Raw genomic sequence first — 17,852 nt, 5'->3', positions numbered from 1 at the left:
ATCCTCTCTCTCTCTGTATCCTCTCTCTCTCTCTCTCTCTGTATTCTCTCTCTCTGTTCCCTCTCTCTCTCTGTATTCTCTCTCTCTGTTCCCTCTCTCTCTGTTCCCTCTCTCTGTGTTCCCTCTCTCTCTGTATCCTCTCTCTCTGTATCCTCTCTCTCTGTATCCTCTCTCTCTGTATCCTCTCTCTCTCTCTCTCTCTGTTCCCTCTCTCTCTCTTTGTTCTTTCTCTCTCTGTGTATCCTCTCTCTCTCTGTATCCTCTCTCTCTCTGTGTTCCCTCTCTCTTTGTTCCCTCTCTCTCTCTTTGTATCTCTCTCTCTCTGTATCGTCTCTCTCTTTTCTCTCTCTCTGTTTTCTGTCTCTCTGGAGCAGTTGTGTAACTGGTCTGTCAACAGCTGACTCCCACTAGGCTGGGAGGGATCCATGAATATCGGACTGCTGCAACTGAAATATGGACAGGAATTGGAGAATTCGGGAATGGGCGTGGGGGAGTACAGGACAGATTTATAACTGTGACCCTTGTTACCCCTCACGTCCAGTGTGTTGTGGGGCTGTTTGCTGTAAAAACCCAGTTTCCCACTCCATCAGACCTGCAGCATTAACCAGACACACGCACACACAAACAACATACTCAACATCTCTCTTTCTCTCTCTCTCTCACTTTTTCTCTCTCTTCCTGTTTTTTTCTCTCTCTTTTTCTCTCTTTCTTTCTCTCTCTCTCATTCTCTCTCTCTTTCTCTCTCTCTCTCTCACCCTTTCTCTCTCTTTCTCTCTCTCTCCTGACTTTAGTAACCCACTGATTTTAGGTCTACATATCCATCTATGGATGTCTCTATCTCGGTCTGTCTCTCTCCCTCTGCTCTGGTCTTGTGTCCAGTGTGTGCTGTGCTTGTTGTCTCTGTTTAATTGGTATCTACTCATTTAAATTATGTTTTCTAATCGAATAAAATGTTTTTATCCAAAACTCTTCTGATCAATCCAGAACATTTTAAATTCAAGAAGCATTATAGGCACGACAAGCAACTACATTCACATTATCAAGGCTGGTAATGGCAAGACAAGGCTGCAAATGGCAAAATATCAAAGCTTGTGCATACAGTAGATTTGAAATGTATGTTTTGTGTTTGTGATCCAGATAGTGAGCTGAAATTCCATATTGGATGATGTCATCACTTCCTGATTATGGAAGATGAAATACTATATTAATAGTGGATGAGGAGTGGTACTCTTCTATCCTCCTCTCCCTGTACTCTCTCCTCTAACTCTGATCATGTGCTGGTGTGCTCTATTCTGGTAAATCTGGACTGACGTAAAGCAAGCATCACTCATGCAGGCAAACTAAGATTTGCCTGCATGGGGGTGAGCATGGCCTTATTCCTATTAAAGCATATTGGATGACTGTATACATATTCCATACACCCAGTACTATGTAACAGCGATAGGTTAAGGCTACTACATGATACTATTAATTTGGCCTATACCCATTATGAGATTCCTACAACCTCGCCTACGAATGAAAGTTTATAACGTAGGTGCACACAGGTCGAGAGACAAATTGGAGTAATCAAGGTGACAGACAGTGACACATTCAATACCGCCTTGCACACTCTTGCCTGCATCTAACTGATCTGGGATGGAATCATTAGTCAGAACAGCTGCAAACAACAGTTTCTATTGGACAAATTCAGGTTGGTTCGTTCCATTCAAGAAACGTTTTTCAACAGAATCGGCAGAATGAATACATCCCTGATCACCCGCACACACACTTCACTTTCATAGCAGCCACATACAAACAGCATCGTCACTTTACATCACTCGTTGTATAATTCCTTCTCGCATCTACACGCTCTCCTCCTCTCACCTTTTCCCTTCAGTGCACAACACAAAGGAACACCGTAAGTAACCTGGCGAAAAACTTTCCAAGCCAAACCTTCATACCATAACCGCTACACACAGTCTACATCGTTGTCACCATATTAGGTAATGTCATAGTCAACATAGCTACTAGAAATAACGCATTAGTAAACCCGCTACAATCACACAGTACAGTATGCGTGATTAAAACCGAAAGCTTACCTTAACTTGGAAAAGTTCCAGTGTTGGATAGCTTTAGCCAGCTAGCTAACATAAATAGCATTCCTCTCTTTTTGAGCCAGATGTTTGAGTAGGCTAAATTAGCTAGCTGCATTAGCTAGCTAAATAAGTGAGTGAAAGTGAAAGGCTAGCTTGCTATATAGTTCCTTAATTTTTAATAAATGTTTTCAAACTTTTCATCGATTGTCTTTCTCGCTCTTTGAGTCTGGGTGGACACCATGTCAGTTCATGCTGCAAGAGCTCTGATAGGTTGGAGAATGTCTTCTGGAAGTCATCATAATTACTGTGTAACTCTATGGAAGGGGTTGAGAACCATGAGCCTCCAAGTTTTTTGTATTGAAGTCAATGTACCAAGAGGAGGATGGAAAATAGCTGTCCTCCGGCTGGCAAGACCATAGTGCTAACCCAGAGAGTGCTGTTGAGGTTACTGTAGACCTTTATTGCAAAACAGTGCATTTAATCAGTTATTTGGTGACATGAATACATTTAGTATAGTTTTATCTAAAAAGGAAGAAAAAATATATATGTTTCGCTTTTAATTTTTATAAAATTCACTGAGTAGGATGGTCCTCCCCTTCCTCGTCTGAGGAGCCTCAACTGACGCAAGCACACATACGCACACAGACACACACACAGACACACGCACACGCACACGCACACACACACACACACACACACACACACACACACACACACACACACACACACACACACACACACACACACACACACACACACACACACACACACACACACACGTATGTATAACTTTGTCTAATGCAACATCAGGGTAAGCAACATAGTATATGGGAGGATCTGGGCTTGTCTGCTCTACACTGACCGCTTTCTGCTCTCTCATGGACAGGGGATCACGGTCACCATGGACACAGCAGTATGAAGCACGTTTGGGGTAAATTCCATTCCATTTCAATTACAGGAAGCAAACTGAAATAACAATTCCAATTCTCTTCAATGTTTTTCATCTAGGAAAATGTAGAAATAGAATTGGGTTAACTTTCTGAATTGACAGGAAATGAAATGGAATTGATGGCAGTCCTGATATGAAGGGTCATAGGCATATCCTAAACAGCAGAAATGGATGTACGTACCAGTCAGACCCATGTGTGTATACTGTACCAGTCAAACTCATGTGTGTATACTGTACCAGTCAGACCCATGTGTATATACTGTACCAGTCAGACTCATGTGTGGAAACTGTACCAGTCAGACCCATGTGTATATACTGTACCAGTCAGACCCATGTGTATATACTGTACCAGTCAGACCCATGTGTATATACTGTACCAGTCAGACTCATGTGTGGAAACTGTACCAGTCAGACTCATGTGTGGAAACTGTACCAGTCAGACCCATGTGTGGAAACTGTACCAGTCAGACCCATGTGTATATATTGTACCAGTCAGACTCATGTGTGTATACTGTACCAGTCAGACCCATGTGTATATACTGTACCAGTCAGACTCATGTGTATATACTGTACCAGTCAGACCCATGTGTATATACTGTACCAGTCAGACCCATGTGTGGAAACTGTACCAGTCAGACCCATGTGTATATACTGTACCAGTCAGACCCATGTGTGTATACTGTACCAGTCAGACTCATGTGTGTATACTGTACCAGTCAGACCCATGTGTATATACTGTACCAGTCAGACTCATGTGTGGAAACTGTACCAGTCAGACTCATGTGTGGAAACTGTACCAGTCAGACCCATGTGTATATACTGTACCAGTCAGACCCATGTGTATATACTGTACCAGTCAGACTCATGTGTGGAAACTGTACCAGTCAGACCCATGTGTATATACTGTACCAGTCAGACTCATGTGTATATACTGTACCAGTCAGACTCATGTGTGGAAACTGTACCAGTCAGACTCATGTGTGGAAACTGTACCAGTCAGACCCATGTGTGGAAACTGTACCAGTCAGACCCATGTGTATATACTGTACCAGTCAGACCCATGTGTGTATACTGTACCAGTCAGACTCATGTGTGTATACTGTACCAGTCAGACCCATGTGTATATACTGTACCAGTCAGACTCATGTGTGGAAACTGTACCAGTCAGACCCATGTGTATATACTGTACCAGTCAGACTCATGTGTATATACTGTACCAGTCAGACTCATGTGTGGAAACTGTACCAGTCAGACTCATGTGTGGAAACTGTACCAGTCAGACCCATGTGTGGAAACTGTACCAGTCAGACCCATGTGTATATACTGTACCAGTCAGACCCATGTGTGTATACTGTACCAGTCAGACTCATGTGTGTATACTGTACCAGTCAGACCCATGTGTATATACTGTACCAGTCAGACTCATGTGTGGAAACTGTACCAGTCAGACCCATGTGTATATACTGTACCAGTCAGACTCATGTGTATATACTGTACCAGTCAGACTCATGTGTGGAAACTGTACCAGTCAGACTCATGTGTGGAAACTGTACCAGTCAGACCCATGTGTGGAAACTGTACCAGTCAGACCCATGTGTATATACTGTACCAGTCAGACCCATGTGTGTATACTGTACCAGTCAGACTCATGTGTGTATACTGTACCAGTCAGACCCATGTGTATATACTGTACCAGTCAGACTCATGTGTGGAAACTGTACCAGTCAGACTCATGTGTATATACTGTACCAGTCAGACCCATGTGTGTATACTGTACCAGTCAGACTCATGTGTGTATACTGTACCAGTCAGACCCATGTGTATATACTGTACCAGTCAGACTCATGTGTGGAAACTGTACCAGTCAGACTCATGTGTGGAAACTGTACCAGTCAGACCCATGTGTATATACTGTACCAGTCAGACCCATGTGTATATACTGTACCAGTCAGACTCATGTGTGGAAACTGTACCAGTCAGACCCATGTGTATATACTGTACCAGTCAGACTCATGTGTGGAAACTGTACCAGTCAGACCCATGTGTGGAAATTGTACCAGTCAGACCCATGTGTATATATTGTACCAGTCAGACTCATGTGTGTATACTGTACCAGTCAGACCCATGTATATACACATGGGTCTGACTGGTACAGTCAGACCCATGTGTGGAAACTGGTACAGTATATACACATGGGTCTGACTGGTACAGTATATACACATGGGTCTGACTGGTACAGTATATACACATGGGTCTGACTGGTACAGTATATACACATGGGTCTGACTGGTACAGTATATACACATGGGTCTGACTGGTACAGTATATACACATGGGTCTGACTGGTACAGTATATACACATAGGTCTGACTGGTACAGTATATACACATGGGTCTGACTGGTACAGTATATACACATGGGTCTGACTGGTACAGTATATACACATGGGTCTGACTGGTACAGTATATACACATGGGTCTGACTGGTACAGTATATACACATGGGTCTGACTGGTACAGTATACACACATGGGTCTGACTGGTACAGTATATACACATGGATCTGACTGGTACAGGTTATACACATGGATCTGACTGGTACAGTATATACACATGGGTCTGACTGGTACAGTATATACACATGGGTCTGACTGGTACAGTATACACACATGGATCTGACTGGTACAGTATATACACATGGATCTGACTGGTACAGGTTATACACATGGATCTGACTGGTACAGTATATACACATAGGTCTGACTGGTACAGTATATACACATGGGTCTGACTGGTACAGTATATACACATGGGTCTGACTGGTACAGTATACACACATGGGTCTGACTGGTACAGTATATACACATAGGTCTGACTGGTACAGTATATACACATGGGTCTGACTGGTACAGTATACACACATGGATCTGACTGGTACAGTATATACACATGGATCTGACTGGTACAGTTTCCACACATGGATCTGACTGGTACAGTATATACACATGGGTCTGACTGGTACAATATACACACATGGATCTGACTGGTACAGTATATACACATGGGTCTGACTGGTACAGTATACACACATGAGTCTGACTGGTACAGTATATACAAATGGGTCTGCCTGGTACAGTATACACACATGAGTCTGACTGGTACAGTATATACACATGGGTCTGACTGGTACAGTATATACACATAGGTCTGACTGGTACAGTATATACACATGGGTCTGACTGGTACAGTATATACACATGGGTCTGACTCGTACAGTATACACACATGAGTCTGACTGGTACAGTTTCCACACATGGGTCTGACTGGTACAGTATACACACATGAGTCTGACTGGTACAGTATATACACATGGGTCTAACTGGTACAGTATACACACATGGGTCTGACTGGTACAGTATATACACATAGGTCTGACTGGTACAGTATACACACATGGGTCTGACTGGTACAGTATATGTGTATATATGTGTATATAAGGCTCTGATTCCACTACTCTTTTCATTCTATTAATCCCATTTAGAATCATATGTTGAGTTCCAATCACTCCTATCCACAAAGAGATCAGCTGGCCAGACGTGATTGGATTGGAATACAGTCCATTTCAAGAGATGAATACTTAATCCCTGATTGATGCCTAGCCATGTGACCAAGGCTTTGCTGAGTTTCCTCTCCATCCTACATCTCTGCTCTCCATATGATTCCACTTCAGACTAAATCTCTCATCTGCTGAGGATCAAAACACACACACATTCAGGATGTCCAGCTGGAGAAAGACATAAATTAAGGATCACGTCGTTTTCCCCCTTTTCTCACTTTACTGATTCATATTTAGAATTTATGATGAAATATGAAATATTTTCTTCTAGCTGCATTGACACCTCATATATTATATGTTTATATTTTGCAACTCAAGTGGACAAAGACATAGCTGATGTTAACTAGCAGGACGATACAGAATGCATAATAGGGTCAGGAGTAGTTCCTCACCATGTAACCAGGAAAAACTATTGACTAAAATGAATCTCTGAATACAGAGCTACACTGAATGTCTTGATAAAGTCATATTAGCAGATTCTGCCTATTTCACTGTTCTATATTAATGAAATCTTTAATTAATCTACACATTATCATTCACTAATGCATAATTACTTTTATCAGGAACGCCTGATTGTCTAGATATGCCGCCTGATGTCTTTTGAATATCAATTCTGCAAATTATCATAATAAGATTAACTTTTTCCAGTTTCGATTTCCGAAGATGATTATAAATGTGTTCATTCAATCTCAAAAGCAATTGTTGATTAATTTAATAGTAAGTCTATTAATGAAAGTATAATTGCTATTGTTGAATGTGACTAAAAGCATTATTGTCACTTTGCATTCACCCAGTGATGGCAGTTACAGTTGTCGGAAAAGTGATGAAATGAACCACATCAAGACGAGTTCAATAGAGGAATTAACACCTGTCTGTACCACAGTCCTGTGTTAGGCTGAGGGGTTTGGTCATGGTGGGTACATACACAGTCCTGTGTTAGGCTGAGGGGTTTGGTCAAGGTGGGTACATACACAGTCCTGTGTTAGGCTGAGGGGTTTGGTCAGGGGTTTGGTCACGGTGGGTACATACACAGTCCTGTGTTAGGCTGAGGGGTTTGGTCAAGGTGGGTACATACACAGTCCTGTGTTAGGCTGAGGGGTTTGGTCACGGTGGGTACATACACAGTCCTGTGTTAGGCTGAGGGGTTTGGTCAAGGTGGGTACATACACAGTCCTGTGTTAGGCTGAGGGGTTTTTGGTCAGGCTGAGGGGTGGGTACATACACAGTCCTGTGTTAGGCTGAGGGGTTTGGTCAAGGTGGGTACATACACAGTCCTGTGTTAGGCTGAGGGGTTTGGTCAAGGTGGGTACATACACAGTCCTGTGTTAGGCTGAGGGGTTTGGTCAAGGTGGGTACATACACAGTCCTGTGTTAGGCTGAGGGGTTTGGTCACGGTGGGTACATACACAGTCCTGTGTTAGGCTGAGGGGTTTGGTCAAGGTGGGTACATACACAGTTCCTTAACCTGTGATCTAGGCTGGAACAGAAAGGGAACCACTTCCATGGGAGATACACACACAGTGGTTTTCTATTTTTACCCTCCTGAATAGTGAACATGAACCACTTCCATGGGAGATACACACACAGTGGTTTTCTATTTTTACCCTCCTGAATAGTGAACATGTATAATTGCAGAGCTCAAGCCGGTGCTGTAAAACAGCGCACCACAGTAAGCTCTGCTGAAACAGAATGCACAGTTTACTACTACAGGACAGAATTCATAGTAATGTTTGATTTGCACAAGTCAACTCTCTCTCTGAGACTGGGAAGAGATGGTGAAGTGATGAAGATGAAGTGGTGTTTGATCATGTCGTCCCTGTATTTGTACACAGACACCATGCAGTAGGGGTCCATGATGCATGTGTTTAGGGCTCGATTCAATCAGATCCGCTTTAGCCAACATAGTCAAAGCGGTTGTTTTGGGGGTGTCAGGGGAACTGCAGAACTGTCAAATCCACAAGTGGCTCCCAATATTATACCTAAAGCGAACATAGAAAATTGTCAGCACGGAGATGCAGTAACATAAATCCCAAGCTCTCAAGAGCAGTTGCTCACCAAAATGATGGCTCCAACACAGTTCCACTTCCGACCATGCCAAAACATCCGCTATGCAGGTGCCTGCTATCGCTAGTTAACGTTTGATCTGCTTGAATCTAGGCCCTACTCTCTCTGTTTCCATATAGTTTATGAACACCATCCCTCCATCCAGGAGTGTAGGGTCAGGCCTGGAAGATGATGATGTATGGATGGAGAATGATGAATGACCAATGGGACTGGGACAAACACAACCCAATGTTTACAGTTTACACATGCTGACACAGGGCCTGTCATAGCCTGCTGCTCATTTAGAATTCCCATCCTACTCTCCTCTTGCCCTTTCCCTGTCCCCATATCTCTCATTCTCTCTCTTGCCTTCCCCCTCTTTCTCTCTCTTCCTCCCTTTCTATCATATTCTTCCTTTCTCTCATTCTCCCTCCCTCTCTTCCTCCCTTTCTATCGTATTCTTCCTTTCTCTCATTCTCCCTCCCTCCCTCTCTTCCTCCCTTTCTGTCACATTGTATTTGTCTCTCTCATTCTCTCTCTCCCTGACAATTCTGTCTGTATTGTTCTCTGGTGTGTGTGGGTGACATCACCAGCTAGCTGTTGTCAGACACAGAGGTCGTACAGACTAGTTGTCTGTTGGAAGCTGTGAACATGTACTGTTTATTGTCTGCGACAGTAATGGGATCAACCAGAGTTTCAATAGTCTGAAGTAGCTTCCTAATGTCTTCATCTCCTCTTCTCCATAGTCTCAAGTTCTCTTCTTCTCTCCTTCATATGCTCTGAACTGAAAACCCAGGATTGGTGGAGGCAATGGTGGAAACTCGTACACAATCATTTGTATCAGTCAACATTAAAAGAAAGGAGAAGAGAAGAGGAAACAATAGCACATTGTTTGGGAAGTGTCTAGGGACATGAAGCAAATCTCCCACTGACATTATGTAAGATTTACACAACAGTTCAAACTTTTGACTTATGCACTTTGTTTCCCCAGTTATGATTGGGTCCACACCACAGTGACAAGTAAACAAAGAGAATTGATGTATCTATGATAATAGACAACAGCTGCAGTACTGCGTCATTGTGACCTTCACTGACATGCCATTTATAGTCTCCCATTTCTAAAATGCAAATACACATCTCAGAGAGAGAGAGAGAGAGAGAGATGCAGACTGTCAGCTAGGGTGCCAACACGTATGCGTCTGGGCCAAGAAATCTGTTGCTGCTTCTCTCGGCTCTGAGGCCTTGTGTGTGTGTGTGTGTGTGTGTGTGTGTGTGTGTGTGTGTGTGTGTGTGTGTGTGTGTGTGTGTGTGTGTGTGTGTGTGTGTGTGTGTGTGTGTGTGTGTGTGTGTGTGTGTGTGTGTGTGTGTGTGTGTGTGTGTGTCTGTCTATCTGTCTGTCTATCTGTATGTCTATCTGTATGTCTGCTTAAGTGTGTGTGTGTGTCTGTCTGTCTGTCTGTCTGTCTGTCTGTCTGTCTGTATGTCTGCTGTCTGTCTGTCTGTCTGTCTGTCTGTCTGTCTGTCTGTCTGTCTGTCTGTCTGTCTGTGTGTGTGTGTACGCTCCTGTGTCTGTGTGCCTGCCTATGTCAGGGTGTGTGTAAATGAGAGCTCCATCTATAAATACCTGTAGTGTTAGCAGCGGAGGGAGTGCAGACAGCAACAGCAGCATTAGCCTGTTATAATGACGTTTGTTGACAGCAGTAATTAGCCAAGGGCCTTTGTGTGTCTATCTACAGCGACAAGGCGTTTCACATTCCACCTGTTTTACAGCCTCACCAATGTCATGTCTCTTTACTGAGGCCTAGCTGCAAGGAATTATCCTTGCTGGGGAGCAATTGCATTATTATGATGTTGCTGTGTTTGTACCAGGAAATATTGAGGGATGCAGGTCACTCAGTAGGTCTGCATCTCTTACGTCCCACAACATTATCATATGATTGACCTATGGATTTTGTTGTGCCCACCTGAATGAGCCCCCTGGTTGTTGCAGCTGTTCTGTCACCTCTCTCTACCTCCCTATCTAGTTCTCAACAGATTAACATCCAGATATGAATCACACCAAACTCACCAAAATGGCTGCCATCCCCCCGGTGACCTCTCTAACATGGCTGCCGTTGGAGCCCTCTGCCAGACAGACGCTGCACCGCACCCAGCCCTGGAGCAGACATCCTAAGGGCTGATGTTGTAACCTCTGGCTGGCCTACATCTGAACAGAACATCTAGTCCTCCTGTGTGTCTGACAGCACAGCTGCAGGAGGAGAGGGATCCGCTGAGATCTGAGACGTGAGGACTGACAGGTAGAGGAGAGATTTTAGTTGTGTCAAAAGACGAGGGGATGTAGCATACAGTAGTCTGTGTGTGTGTGTGTGTGTGTGTGTGTGTGTGTGTGTGTGTGTGTGTGTGTGTGTGTGTGTGTGTGTGTGTGTGTGTGTGTGTGTGTGTGTGTGTGTGTGTGTGTGTGTGTGTGTGTGTGTGTGTGTGTGTGTGTGTGTGTGTGTGTGTGTGTGTGTGTGTGTGTGTGTGTGTGCCAACTGACATTGAACCTGGATGATCTGTGCGTCAAAACACTGAGTTGGCCCACTGAGTTAAAGCCCAAACTACATGTATGTCACCTTAACTGATAAAGTAATCTCAGTTGTTTACACATTCTGAGCTAATCTTTGAAATGCTGTCTCAATGCAATGAGAACACCATGAATGAACCTGTCATGATGTCATAGTTGGGGTATGACATTCTGTCCTTTAGAATGCCCCTCCCTCATACGTTACAGGAGAGCTATTGAAGGGCATCTTGACATTGTAACTTGCAAACAAAAGAATGCTGAATAACAGTTGCTAAGCAACCTGTGTCAGGTCATTCTGTTGAGGGAGAGCAGAATAAAGTGGAACAGTTGGCCTGTCTGGTGTTGTTGTGATCAGAGCAGAGACCAGTCTGTATCTCAGCATCACTGGTAAAGAATGACTCCTCATCTCCTAACACTAGCCATGTCATCTTCTCAACCAGGATGGTGTCAGATAAACAAACCTCGACCTTGAGCCTGTCATGCACACACACAACTAGAATGAGATAGTATTTCTATGCAAGCACACTAACATGCACACACCCAAAATACTCTAGAATCTAGAATAGATCATGGGGTAGTTTTCCTAAGCTATACAATGCCATATGGTTTGTGTTATGTTATTAACAGTGGCGAGATGTTAGTGGGACAGAGAGAGAATTTGGATCTGACGGAGTGCGCTGCTCAGAGACACATGGAGGACATTACGGCTGAAGCCCTACTGCACTTCTCTGTGATAGAGCTATCTGAGAGGAGAGGAACCAGATATATGGATCAAAGACCTGCCTGTGTGTCTGTCTGGGTGCCTGTCAGAGACTATTCACAGCAGATAAGGAAGAAAAAAAATCTGATTACACATTTACACCAAACTTTCAGAAACCTGAGGATTCAATGCACCCAATGAGTCTTGAATGCCAAGAATGATGAAATTCTAGAACTCAATGCTTTGTTTAGAATGTTAAGAGAGATACTATTCTAGAATCTACTGAATGATGAATCTGACTAACCACAACAGGGCATGCTAAACATATATTCATGTGTTCATTCTCACCTCAGCGTATATCGTGATATATTTAGGCAAAGCATTGGATATATATACTGCTCAAAAAAATAAAGGGAACACTAAAATAACACATCCTAGATCTGAATGAATGAAATATTCTCATTAAATACATTTTCTTTACAAAGTTGAATGTGCTGACAACAAAATCACACAAAACTTATCAATGGAAATCAAATTTATCAACCCATGGAGGTCTGGATTTGGAATCACACTCAAAATTAAAGTGGAAAACCACACTACAGGCTTATCCAACTTTGATGTAATGTCCTTAAAACAAGTCAAAATGAGGCTCAGTAGTGTGTGTGGCCTCCTCGTGCCTGTATGACCTCCCTACAACGCCTGGGCATGCTCCTGATGAGGTGGCGGATGGTCTCCTGAGGGATCTCCTCCCAGACCTGGACTAAAGCATCCGCCAACTCCTGGACATTCTGTGGTGTAACGTGGGGTTGGTGGATGGAGCGAGACATGATGTCCCAGATGTGCTCAATTGGATTCAGGTCTGGAGAACGGGCGGGCCAGTCCATAGCATCAATGCATTCCTCTTGCAGGAACTTCTGACACACTCCAGCGTCTCCAGACTCTGTAACGTCTGTCACATGTGCTCAGTGTGAACCTGCTTTCATCTGTGAAGAGCACAGGGCGCCAGTGGCGAATTTGCCAATCTTGGTGTTCTCTGGCAAATGCCAAACGTCCTGCACGGTGTTGAGCTGTAAGCACAACCCCCACCTGTGGACGTCAGGCCCTCATACCACCCTCATGAAGTCTGTTTCTGACCGTTTGAGCAGACACATGTACATTTGGGGCCTGCTGGAGGTAATTTTGCAGGGCTCTGGCAGTGCTCCTCCTGCTCCTCGTTGCACAAAGGCGGAGGTAGCGCTCCTGCTGCTGGGTTGTTGCCCTCCTACGGCCTCCTCCACGTCTCCTGATGTACTGGCCTGTCTCCTGGTAGCACCTCCATGCTCTGGACACTACGCTGACAGACACAGCAAACCTTCTTGCCACAGCTCGCATTGATGTGCCATCCTGGATGAGCTGCACTACCTGAGCCACTTGTGTGGGTTGTAGACTCCGTCTCATGCTACCACTAGAGTGAAAACACCACCAGCATTCAAAAGTGACCAAAACATCAGCCAGGAAGCATAGGAACTGAGAAGTGGTCTGTGGTCACCACCTGCAGAACCACTCCTTTATTGGGGGTGTCCTGCTAATTGCCTATAATTTCCACCTGTTGTCTATTCCATTTGCACAACAGCATGTGAAATTTGTCATTCAGTGTTGCTTCCTAAGTGGACAGTTTGATTTCACAGAAGTGTGATTGACTTGGAGTTACATTGTGTTGTTTAAGTGTTTCCTTTATTTTTTTGAGCAGTGTATATTTTATCAGCAAATTCCCATAGCCTTGCATATTTACAGTGCACAAACTGTTAAAATTAGTTGGGTGGTGGGAGTTATAGGCAAGTCATTTCCCCTCTCCAGCATGGCAGTAGTACAGCCGAGTTGCAGAAGCTCGGCAAAACAAATATTTTAGTCAGCAGAATGTGTTATGTTTTACACATGTTATTGAGCTATACTCTGGTGGAGGGAGGTAGAGCAAGAGACCAGGAGGTGGAAGGGAGAGGCTGGCTCAGGAGGGCCATGTGGGTTCTTCCCAGTTTGAAATAGACCCATCCACAGGAGGGACAGGAGAGCAGAGCAGGCCTTAGCCAAGCACACAACAGCCCTGACCTGTACAGGGGTTCAGAGGGAAGACACACTGACTGCTAATAGGGAAACGCTTTACCGCAACTTCAGATGGGAACTGCGTTCTTCCAGAATGAGTTGGTTTAGTATGTATTTTAATGATAGATAAAGCATGCCGGAATGAAGGCATGTATGACATGATCGACAAACATGGACATTTAGCCATCGACTAAGATACTGGTATGTGAAAAAAACTTTTACTGCAGGCTACTGGTGAAACAGCTTTCAATTAATGTTACCAAATGTCACCATTTGGCGCAGGAGTTTCAAAAACATCTCTTACCCAATGTTCCCCCTCTCATCAGCACCTGCTATTGCTGCAGCACTGTTACTAGTTTACTGTTTACTACGATGGCGTTTCAGAGCAGAGGGAATAATCACAGAAACACATTCAAACAGAACCACAATAATGAGTCATTGATTACCATTCCATAAAATGCTTTATTCTGCAAACTTGGCTAAATCACACACACGCACGCACACACGCACGCACACACACACACACACACACACACACACACACACACACACACACACACACACACACACACACACACACACACACACACACACACACACACACACACACACACACACACACACACACACACACACACACACACACACACACACACACACACACACACACACACACACACACACACACACACACACGCCATAATGTCTTTAACACATTGAGGAATTCTAAGGTAATTTCTAAGGAATATTATCATCATCTTGTATCTTATGGTATAGTGTATTTACAACAGACTGTACAGTAAACATGTAGACTTTTGTAAACCTTCGAGTTGGGATCTTTAGTTTTAATCTGTAGTGTACTGTAGTCCAGGTCAGCAGCTAGGTCTATAGTTTTAATCTGTAGTGTACTGTAGTCCAGGTCAGCAGCTAGGTCTATAGTTTTAATCTGTAGTGTACTGTAGTCCAGGTCAGCAGCTAGGTCTATAGTTGGGATCTTTAGTTTTAATCTGTAGTGTACTGTAGTCCAGGTCAGCAGCTAGGTCTATAGTTGGGATCTTTAGTTATCTGTAGTGTACTGTGGTCAAGGTCAGCAGCTAGGTATATAGTTTTAATCTGTAGTGTACTGTAGTCCAGGTCAGCAGCTAGGTCTATAGTTTTAATCTGTAGGTCTTTAGGTTATCTGTAGTTTACTGTACTGTAGTCCAGGTCAGCAGCTAGGTCTATAGTTGGGATCTTTAGTTTTAATCTGTAGTGTACTGTAGTCCAGGTCAGCAGCTAGGTCTATAGTTTTAATCTGTAGTGTACTGTAGTCCAGGTCAGCAGCTAGGTCTATAGTTTTAATCTGTAGTGTACTGTAGTCCAGGTCAGCAGCTAGGTCTATAGTTTTAATCTGTAGTGTACTGTAGTCCAGGTCAGCAGCTAGGTCTATAGTTGGGATCTTTAGTTTTAATCTGTAGTGTACTGTAGTCCAGGTCAGCAGCTAGGTCTATAGTTTTAATCTGTAGTGTACTGTAGTCCAGGTCAGCAGCTAGGTCTATAGTTGGGATCTTTAGTTTTAATCTGTAGTGTACTGTAGTCCAGGTCAGCAGCTAGGTCTATAGTTTTAATCTGTTGTGTACTGTAGTCCAGGTCAGCAGCTAGGTCTATAGTTTTAATCTGTAGTGTACTGTAGTCCAGGTCAGCAGCTCGGTCTATAGTTATAAAAAATATAAATATATGCCATTTAGCAGACGCTATTATCCAAAGCGACTTACAGTCATGTGTGCATACATTCTACGTATTCTACGTATGGGTGGTCCAGGGATCGTTTTAATCTGTAGTGTAACCCAGGTCTATAGTTTTACCCTGTAGTTACTGTAGTCCAGGTCGCCATGCTCTACCAACTGAGCTACAGAAGGATGATCTTTAGTTTTAATCTGTAGTGTACTGTAGTCCAGGTCAGCAGCTCGGTCTATAGTTGGGATCTTTAGTTTTAATCTGTAGTGTACTGTAGTCCAGGTCCAGGTCAGGTAAGGAGATCCCCCCTAGAGGGAGAACACACATACGCTTCATCAATACCCATCTGTTTCATCCTTCCTTTTCCTCCCCCTGTATCTACCCTCCCTTACTCTGTCCATTCCTCCATCTGTCCTCGCTACCCCACCCCATTTAAAATGTTCTCCCCATCCCCACCTGTTCCATATCTCTCAGCCCTCTATTCATTCCAGGTGAGAACATACCACAGTATACACATGGCGTGCAAGACATTCAAACCTCTCAATACCCCTTCAGTGCCTTCTACTGACTACACAGACTGGATGTGTCAGAGGTCAGGTAGAGGTCAGGTGTAGATGGACTACAGCAGGCTCAGTCATTAGCCGTCTGAGTCACATCCAATCTACAGCTTCTTCGCCTGCCAGCACTGTGCATTAACACCCTGAGGAACAGTAATCACTATAGAGTACAGGGGATAGGTGTATGCTGAGCTAGCACAAACAGAGGTTGAGTCACATCCTAATAGTGTACAGTGACATCCTCTCCTCATCTCCTAGCCTTCAACACATTGTTCTGAAAACTCATGATAGAGATGTGTATGTGTGTCCTGGGTCAGAGTGGTCAATGAGTACAGCATCCTAGGAGAAGTAGAGTCTGCTGTGTGACACCAAGACAGCCTGTGTGTGTACACAACACAAACCTCAGTAGCCAATAGCCATGTGTGTATACTGCCCTCTCTAGGCGTTGTGTGGTGTGTGTATTTCAGCAGTACTGTGTGTGTGTGTTTTTATAGTAATAAATGAGAAAAAGCGTTGAGTGTTTTGCAGTGGCAGAGAGCAGGGCCTGACCAAGGCCTCAACTAGTCTGCTAATCAGTCACTGACAAACACAGAACCGGCCTGGCGAGTGGCCTACAGCACATTAACAGAGAAAGAGATACCAAAAACAGGGCTAGAGGGCCAACTCATGTAATTACTTTCAGAAATAGCACCAAATAGCAAAACACATCTTTTCCAATGACCCTCATTGGCTCACAGACAGGAACTAATGAGGTAATTAACCAATCATTCCATCCCATTACTCTGACCAGGAATCAGTCAACACTTTCCTGCCCATGACCCTAGAACAATGTATGTAAGGGAAGTCGGCAAGTCAGATCCGTAACTTCGGGATAAGGATTGGGTCTAAGGGCTGGGTCGGTCAGGCTGGGGTGCGAAGCGGGGCTCGAGCCGCGGCTGGGGGAGCAGTTGCTCCGCCTCCTTTCTCTCGCCACTGCTGGAAGTTTGTTGTGCGGCCCATCTCGTGGGCTCTCGTTTGTGGTCCCGCAAGGGGCTGCTTATGGGGGTTCATTGGGGTGGTGTCCGTCGGTGTTACCCATGACTGACATGTCTCACAGTAGTTGACAAAAGATGTTTAGCATCTCCAGGCCTCCACACCTACAAGCCACTGATGCGTGCCAATTAAATGTACAGTACTTTACTATTTCTATTTTTGACAACTTTTCCTTCGCTACATTCCTAAAGAAAATGTTTTTACTCCATACACTTTCCCTGACACCCACAAGTACTCGTTACATTTTGAATGCTTAGCAGGACAGAAAATGGTCCAATTCACACACTTATCAAGAGGGCATCCCTACTGCCTCTGATCTGGCGGAATCACTAAACACACATGCTTTGTTTTAAAATTATGTTGGAGTGTGACCCTGGCTATCTGTAAATAAAAATACAATTGTGCCATCTGGTTTGCTTAATATAAGGAATTTTAAATTGGTAGGACTTTCATACTTAAGTATATTTTAGCAACTACATTTACTTTTGATACTTCAGTATATTTAAAAACAAAGACTTACACT

The sequence above is a fragment of the Oncorhynchus gorbuscha genome, linkage group LG09 (assembly GCF_021184085.1).
Source record: "Oncorhynchus gorbuscha isolate QuinsamMale2020 ecotype Even-year linkage group LG09, OgorEven_v1.0, whole genome shotgun sequence".
Classification (NCBI taxonomy): Eukaryota; Metazoa; Chordata; class Actinopteri; order Salmoniformes; family Salmonidae; genus Oncorhynchus; species Oncorhynchus gorbuscha.
The sequence above is the reverse complement of the archived record's forward strand: the minus strand, read 5'-3'. Positions refer to the sequence as shown.